Source organism: Tupaia chinensis, unplaced genomic scaffold (genome assembly GCF_000334495.1).
Source record: "Tupaia chinensis unplaced genomic scaffold, TupChi_1.0 Scaffold144542_1, whole genome shotgun sequence".
Classification (NCBI taxonomy): domain Eukaryota; kingdom Metazoa; phylum Chordata; class Mammalia; order Scandentia; family Tupaiidae; genus Tupaia; species Tupaia belangeri.
In genome coordinates this window covers 62,396-70,405 of record NW_006204402.1, presented here as the reverse complement: position 1 = coordinate 70,405, position 8,010 = coordinate 62,396, and the positions used below count along the sequence as shown (strand labels likewise).

The 8,010-nt window shown below is 35.2% G+C and overlaps 2 pseudogenes; both read right to left on the bottom strand.

The window, feature by feature from the left end:
- Positions 1-1,560: 1,560 nt before the first annotated feature.
- LOC102478309 (E3 SUMO-protein ligase PIAS2 pseudogene) lies at positions 1,561-2,594 on the bottom strand (annotated as a pseudogene).
- Positions 2,595-7,409: 4,815 nt separating this feature from the next.
- LOC102477889 (vasculin-like) overlaps positions 7,410-8,010 on the bottom strand; it is a 1,619-nt pseudogene continuing 1,018 nt past the window's right edge.

Sequence of the window (8,010 nt, the reverse complement as noted above, 5' to 3'; positions counted from 1 at the left end):
CAAAATGTAAAAATAAGAAATATACTAAATCCTTGAGAACTCAAAAATGATTTAGGAAGCCAAATGAAAAAAATTATAAACTTTGGATGAAAGTATTTTTCTAAGAGCAAAACTCAGTTTTCTAATTGATTTAAACTCAAACTATAGTACAGTGATTCACAAATTTCTCCCAGCAAAAACTACAAGGATTCCCTGTATATGGTGTTTGGGAGGTGGCATGGAGTTCGAGACATGAAGTGGACTTCAGGTCTATCCTCTCCAGCCCTTCCTCACTTTAATCCAAACATTTCTAATTCTGTTCTCTCTTTTGTGATTTTAAAAAAGATTTTCTTTTAAAAAAAGGAAAAAAAGAAATCTGAAATTGTCCCCCATCCCTTGCCAGTGTTTGTGTTCTCCCTTCCCTAAATTTGAAAATAATTGCTAAGGGGAAAAATATGATCAGAGACCTAAAACTTATTTTCTATGTCAGTGGTACTAAAATATGAAAAGTTACAACAAAGATTTGTAAATTATTCTATAAAACAAATGAGCAAATTAATTTCTTAGGAAGAAATTAAAATCTGTTATTCCCAACTCCCCAAATTTGTTTGCCTCAAAGCTATCAATGTTTCTGGGCAGTGTGAACAACATTCCAACAAATGTGTCAGCCACACCTTACTCCCCAAATATTTCATTCAAAGACTGCACATAATTTCTTTTTTTGAGAAAGCAAGCCCCAAATATATAGATACTTCTAGAATGGAAAAGTTACCAAAAACAACACACATTATGTCAAGGCAGAATCTGCATAGTGTTCTTAAACATAACCACTAATAAAAGGCATCTAGATCCCAGGACTTCATTCTGCATTTATTAGCAAATGATGTCAAAGCAACCAGGGGGGAAAAATGCATAACCCAGAGGTCATTTTTCTTTGATGGCATCATGAAAAAAAGTGAAACTGCAGGAAGAAAAGTGGAACCCAAGCTTTGGCCACTTAATCAAAACTTCATCACTTGGGACCAGCAGTTGGTGTCATGGCTATGTTGCTGGACTCCCATGTAGTGACTGCAGTTCAAGTCCCGGACCCAGTGACTTAAACTCACACCAGGTGCATGTGTATGTGTGCCCAAGATCCTGAGAGAAAAATGGAGGAGAAGGGATTGCAGTGTGGTCATCCCCCCTGGGGGGTGGATTTCTCACTTTCTGTCGCTCTGTCTCTATCTTTCTAGTGAGCACACGTTCCCTATAGCAAAAACCTCTCCGAAAAGGAAAAAAAAATAAACAACTTCATCACTTCAACAAAATTAAATAAATCTTCATGGAAAGGACTCATTCAGCAAACATTACTTCTTTTCATATATTTTTTTTCCTTCTCATAAAGTTAAACAGAATTTGCTGTCATCCTAGATTCAGTGATTATACCATTTTAGATAGAAAAAAGTTTACATGAATATTTACATCATTTTTATTGCTATTTGTTATAACAGAAAACTTTAAAATCGATTTGTAGAATCCATCCCAGTAACAAACAAAGTTGAAATCCATCTCTCAAGAAGATATAGTTATGGCTGAATGTATCTAATGCTTAGAGTACAGCTCTTTAGGGCACATCAAGGATATCTGAATGCTTGTTGCGACAATTTCACTATCAGGATCTGTAGTAAGTTTTTCTTCAATTAATGCTCTGGAATGATCAGAGTTTCTAATACCTTTCATTTTTAATCTCTGTAATAGTATGGCTGTTGTGAGCTGTCATACAAGAAAAGGACATGGAGTAATTCTTTCCAATTTCTGATGTCCGTGACATTGAAATCTGGTTTGGCACAGTTGAAGATAACCTAGCTAAAGATATAATGTGCAAGGGGCATCCAGGATGCTTCTGTTCAATTCCATTCTTAGGTGGTGGTGCTAGCCAGGCAAAGGAAACAACGTCCCATTTACTTTTACATATAGACTATTGGAATAATTATCATCATGAGAGCCAATTGTCTCTACTAGGCAAAGTTTTAGTTAAACTTAGACTGTATAATCTCTCCTACCACCTGGCAAAAAAATCTCTGGATGTGCATATCTCTCTAACTTGTTGAGGTGTCAAGAAAAATTAAAACTTCTCTTGAAATCATTGTATACTGCTTTTCACTAAACTTGTGGGCTTGATGAGAACATTATAAAAGGGCAAGTTTTTTAACTGCACATCAGAATGTAGAGGAGGAATTGGGGGCGATGACTGCTGCATCTCAAATGTGGGCTTAGTATCTTGAAGCAGCACAGAACCAACCAGGAGAGCACTGAGTAAAGTGTAACTGAAGTGGAAGGCAACAAGTCAATTCCAGAGAAGGCCAAGACAGGTTTCACAGGTAATAAGATACCATCCAAATTGAAAACCAATGATCTGATTATTGATAAATCGGAGAATCCTTGGAGATCACTGGATATTGGCATCTATATAATTCTCAGATTTTAACCTGAACTGCAGGGCTACAGCCACTCTTCAGTAAATGTAGCGCCCAGAGGTTATGCTTACATTCCCTTTTATTCCATCCAGCAAAACCCAGGAACACTTGAAGTTAAGAACTAGAAACCATATTCCTCTACTCTTGGAAACCTGCCATTTTATACCGTCCATGGACGCTGCCACAGCCGCTGCCACCACCACACTCCCTTCCCGCTGCCTCAAAGGACGCCACCAAAACCACGGACCCAGTGGAGGCCAGTCTCATCTTTGGTTTTGATTTTATGTTTTGTTTTGTTTTTGCTAAACCTGACAATCCTAGATGTAGGCTCACTGAGTCCAATTCACAAAGAGCCATAGGACATCACTGAAGTGGTGATATAAATGAAGGAAATGTGCTTAGAAGTCATTCTCCAATAAACTATGTGAGATTGGTCTGAAGATAAAGATGGTACTCAAATAGTAAGAAATGACAGCTGTTATTTTAGGACTTTTACTTTGCTGACTTAGACACGCAAGTTTGAAGTTGGGCCCGAATTTGGTGTCCCTGTCTCCTAAGCACTTGCAATCTAGTTGAGGTTAAAAGGCTCACGGAGACAAGACAAATAATACAACACCGTAACAGCTAGCTTGTAATAAGCATATACTCTGTGCCAGAAACTAAGTAGTTTACAGGTGTTGATCCATTTTATCTTCATTAATGACTGTAAGTAGGTTCTATTATAGTCTTATTTAACCTCCTTGAGAATCAATTTCCTATAAAATGAAGAAGTCAATACTCAGAGAAGTTACATAAATTGCCCAAAGTCATAGAACTAGTTAGTTAATGGTAGAGCTTGAATTCAAACCCATATTATAGGACCCTAGATCTTAGGTATGTAACAGCTATATGCTCTCCAGTATACTTTTTTAATTTACAGGAGTTCAGAGGAGAGATACTTGTGACCTGGGTGATTAAGAGTACCTTACTGAAGAGTCAGTACTTATGCTGGTGGTGGAACACAGAATAAAATTTAACAGGTGGAAATAGTAGGAAGAAAGGTATTTAAAATATCAAAAACAGCATGAAGTAAAATCTGGCATAGAATTGAGACTGGAACATGAAGATTTATACCAAGTAAATTCATTTATATTTATATAAATATATAAATCTGTAATTAGATACAATTCCAATTCATTTCTTTAATTCTTTTTTTTCAATTACCAGAATCAGAATATTCATCAGGACATTGCAACCCATAACGTGAAACTATTATAGTTTGTTTCTTCCTAAATAGATTCAAATGGGACCAGCAGTTATTGTAGTGGCTATGTCGCTGAACTCCCATGTAGTCGACCGCAGTTCGCGTCCTGGACCCAGTGGCTTAAAACTCATGCTGGGTGTGTGTGAATGCGTGCCCAAAATCTGAGAGGAGAGTGGAGGAGAAGGGATTGCAACATGGCCATCATCCCTGGGGGGTGATTTCTCACTTTCTGTCCCTCTGTCTCTCTCTGTCTGGTGGGCGCACGTGCTGTGCAGCAAAAACCTCTCAAAAAAAAATAATAGATTCAAACTATGCCTTATTTATTAAGAGGCAAAGTAAGGTAGAAAAGGAAAAATCAGTTTTTCAGTCTTATCTTCCAACTTCTATTGACAAAATAACAAGGTGGTTAAAATAAATTATTAGTCTCACTCATTCTTCATTCTCACTTGACATACATATCAGTTAATGTACAGACTAAATTATCACTCAAATTTTCTTTCTTGACTTTTTTTTGTCTTTGAATTAACTGTTAAAGGTACTAAATTCTAATTTTTGACCTCAGAACTACCATTTCTAGGGGCCAGACAGTGGCATAGCAGTAATACAATGTTTTGCAATGCTGGACCCACATGGGAAGGTTCCAGGTTCCTGTCCCAAGATCTCCCAGCACATGACAGGTATATACCCATGCCTATGATTCAGGCAGATTGTGGCATGAAGACTCTGTCTCACTTTTTTAGTCTCTCTGTCACTCTCTAAAGGAAGAAATAAATAAATGTTAAAAAGGAAAAATAAGTAGCAATCTTTCTTCCTGTGTTCTTAACATTCCCTCTACCCATGCCTGCTCTAATGAGGCCTAGCATATCTTTGACTTTTGAGACTCAATCCAAAAAAAATATTTGTTAAAACACAATAGGTGGCATGGTGGTTAAGGTGCTGGATCTCACATGACTGACACCACAGTTCAAGTCTCAGACATGGCGGCTTGAAATTCACACTGGTTGTGTGTGCGTGTGTGCCCAAAATCCCAAGAGGAGAATGGAGAAGGTATTGTAGCATGGTCATCCCCTCTGGGGGTGATTTCTCACTTACCCTCTCTCTCTGTCACTCTGCCTCTCTCTGGTGAGCACATGTGCCTTATAGTTAAAAAAAAATCCCTTTTTAATTAAGACTCTCAACAAATGAGAGTGCATATCTCAATATAATAAAGGCCATCTATGATGAACATTATAGAAACCATAAATAGCTAACATTACACTGAATGGGAAAAAAGTTGAAAGTTTTTCTTTAATAGCTAGAACAAGATAAGGATGTCCACTTTCTCCTTTATTACTCAACATAGTACTGAAAGTCTTACCTAAAGCAATTAGATAAGACCATGAAATTTAGGGCATCCAAATTGGAAAAGAGGAAGTTAAATTGTCCCCTCCTGGCAGATGACATGATCATATATACAGAAAAACCTTAAAAAATCCACTAAGATATTCTTCTAGTTGATAAATGAATAAAGTTGCAGGATATAAAATCAACAAATGAGACAATCTGGATGAACCTAAAAGAAATATTGTTACTATAGAGTACTATAATACAGTAGGTAAACAATAGTTGATGAAAATGTATATTTCAAATTAGAAAAATGTATAATGTATTTCAAATGTGCACAATGCAAAGTAACGATAAATGTTTGAGATAGTGGGCATGTTTATTGTTTTGATTTATCCTCACACAATGCATTCATGTTTTGAAAAACCACACTCCACTGCAGAAATATATAAAACTATTATATGTAAATTAGATATAATAATAATCATCATTTAAAAAGATATATAGTCCCTTGGTTGGAAGTGAAACTAAAATTTTTTTCATACCTTAGCTAAATGTATGTGAAGATTTATGAAATTTTTTCTGTAATTTCATTCACATCAGCACCATCTCAGAACAGATCTACATCACCTAACACTTGGACTGCATTCTAATGTTTTTCTCTTCCCTTTATCTTTCCTGTAACCGACTGTCAGATAATATTACTAAGCACTACATTTCCCTCTGGCTTCTTTCCTTCAAAACCAAAGGTAAATACATGCTGCTCTAGGACAATCTTGTTAGTCTGCCATTCAGAAATTTTCATTGTACCCCATCTAACTTTATCTTCCAGTGAGTGCCTTTACAGCTTGCACTCTGTAATCTAGTCTTATAATTCCTTGAATTGACCTTCATAAATAGCACTACAATCAGTAGGGGAAATATATTCCCTCCTCCCATAACCTTCAATGGCCTAAATCTTTGTTTAATTTCATAGAAACTTCCAGAAGCTTAGTTCTATGTTTATTATCAATCACATAGTAATCAAATTACTTATACTATTTTAAAAGAATGTTGGATAATACCTTGATGGCAAAAAAAGAGAAATACATCTTCAAAACCACTTTATGATCATGGTTGTTACAGTGAAAGTTAATACCATTTTCTAAACAAATGATATGTTTGCCTCATCTCAAGGAGTACATTATCAGCCAATTCTCTTCTCACTACTTGCTATAGCTTTGATCCAGTTGGTTGTATAAGAATCCAAGAGACTTAACTCCTCGGTGAAAAGGCCCAAGATACAAGAGCTGGACATTTATAAACTGTACTCAAGGGATATCGTATCAAAAGGGAAATGGGTCAATTACATTTTTTACATTCTCTCATTTATAATGTACTAAACCTCACTAATCTGGATTAAAAGTAGAAAAGGTGGCAGTCTGAAATGTAAACTATATTTAAAAAATCTGAATTATGTTAAAGTTTATAAAGTTAATAGAATCCAGCTAATATTGCTAGTAAGATAAGATCCTGAGGGACTGACTTTATGAAAAGTAAAATAAACATACCACCTCTTCATTTAAATAAACATTTTCAAAGGGTTTGACAACATGGACTTTCTTTATCCTCTAAGAACTCTTGTTCAGAATCATTTCCTCAATAAAGCCTTTAGTTACAATACAAAGGAAAAAGAAACATCACTTAAAAGTTCAAATACCAATACATTTATTTTCAAATTAGTAACTAAGACTGAAAACCTTTATTATAAATCTCAAAGTGCAATCAAATATCAGCAGAGATCAGCAATTGTGGTTTCTGAAAGCTATTTTCTATACCCATGCTTAGGTATATAACTTGAAACCATGAAAAAGATCCTTTAAACATTAAAACTGATCCTATCAACAACTCAGTTCTCAAAAAGAACCCAGTCCCTAGAATATAACTGAAACTGTCCTATTTGAAAAAACTTCCTTTACCATAGTCCTAAAATAGGGGTAGGGTTGATCTAACAAGTGCTGAAAAACAATATAGAACACATTCAAAATTTGAAGATAAAACACATGTATGCTGTGAAATATAAAGAAATGCATATTTATTTATTTGTTTTGCAAAACATTACACAATTTTTTATTGCTAAATGGAAAAATCTCATCTGCTACATCATCACATTGCTACTCAGAGAAATCCTGCAATGATGAAGAAAGTTAATGTTGGATCAACCTAAGTCCTAATTTCTACGACATTCATTTACAAAGAAATAATGTTCAACACAGAGAAACACAACATTTTTTGTTTTCTTCACATTGAAGTCTCCCCCCAAAATCATCTCCTAATGTGGTATTTCACTACATAAATTATAGTTATTCATTTTTACAATTCACCCCAAACCGTATGAGAGATGTAAAACACTAAAATTTCTAAAAATGTTAGGAAATCCTCCACACATTGTCATCATCTGATTTGTCACTTTTAATTTTCTCTGTGTCATCATTTTCAATTGTGGATTTGAAAATGCTGCTTTTCCATGGTTTAAACTTGAAGTAAAAGATCAGGTCATTTTTTGAAATATAGTTTTTTCTCAAGACAATTCTTCTGCAACTGTTCGCTATCAACTTGGAATTTTCTTATTTCATTCTCAGTCAACAGAGCACATGTTTCACCATTTTAATTGTCTTCCTCCCAGTCCATCTCCTTTAACAATCTGTGTTCTTCAAGTGAACTTGAAGAAACATCGTTTGTGCGAACGTTGAAAACTAAATGATCTACAGGGTAATCACCAAGGTAGTGCCATTCTCTGGTGGAATTTTATTTTCATCAAAGTTTCTGTTTATATTCATTTCTTGGTGAGTACTGTTGCTGTTATGCAAATTAAATGAGTCAACATCCTCCTCTGAACACAGCTTTCATTGTGTTCGTATTCTACTCTGTCCGTTTCTATGCATTCAAAAATTCACTCCTCTTACTAATGAGCATTCGTATTAAGGCTGCTGATTAAGTTTGATGACAAGCAAGAGGAATTTGAATGAT